The sequence below is a fragment of the Piliocolobus tephrosceles genome, chromosome 1 (assembly GCF_002776525.5).
Source record: "Piliocolobus tephrosceles isolate RC106 chromosome 1, ASM277652v3, whole genome shotgun sequence".
Taxonomy (NCBI): domain Eukaryota; kingdom Metazoa; phylum Chordata; class Mammalia; order Primates; family Cercopithecidae; genus Piliocolobus; species Piliocolobus tephrosceles.
In genome coordinates, this window is record NC_045434.1 from 212,631,551 (window position 1) to 212,632,333 (window position 783).

The following is a 783-nucleotide window of genomic DNA, read 5'->3' on the forward strand; positions in this document are numbered from 1 at the left end:
CCACGTCTCATTTGTCTTCCTGCCTGTAGAGCACCCTTCTTCTCTGTGTCCTTCTCTTGCTGAGGCCAGGGCTGCCCCATACTCTGGCTGTGTCCATCTGTGCCTCATGCATGTGGATAGGCAGGCTGACCACACAGCCCTGCACTGCCTAGCACGTGGGGCTCACGTCCTAACAACTGTTGACTACTGGCTCAGGGCTGGGCACTGTTCCAGGGGATACCAAGGAACCAAGACCCCATCCTCCTGGGCCGTATGTTTTTCGTTCTCTTGAGTCTTGCATTGCTCCCTTATTTGGGGTTCACCCACCCATCTTCAAAAGAGTCTTCCTTACCCTCTGCTGTCCCCGCCAGCTCTCACCATTTTAACCCAAAGACTTTAAAGACGATTAAAGGCACTACTCAGAGGCCACCACTGCCCTGCTGCAGAACAAATCCACAGCTCGGAGGTTGTGCCCACAAGAGGGTAAGAGGCCACCACTCCCACAACAGCTCAGGTAAGAGGCTCCCAGTTTGCAGATGCAAAACCAAGGCTTTAAGAAGTCACCTAGCTTGCCCGAGATGACAGCTGCCAAGTGGCAACGCTGCTAACTAAAAATACAAAACAAAACTTACCCGGGTATGGTGGTGTGTGCCTGTAGTCCCAGCTACTTGGGAGGCTGAGGCAGGAGAATCACTTGAACCCGGGAGGCAGAGGTTGCAGTAAACCGAGATCACGTCACTACTCTCCAGCCTGGGGTGACAGAGTGAGCGAACTCAAAAAAAAAAAAAAAAAAAAAAAAAAAAA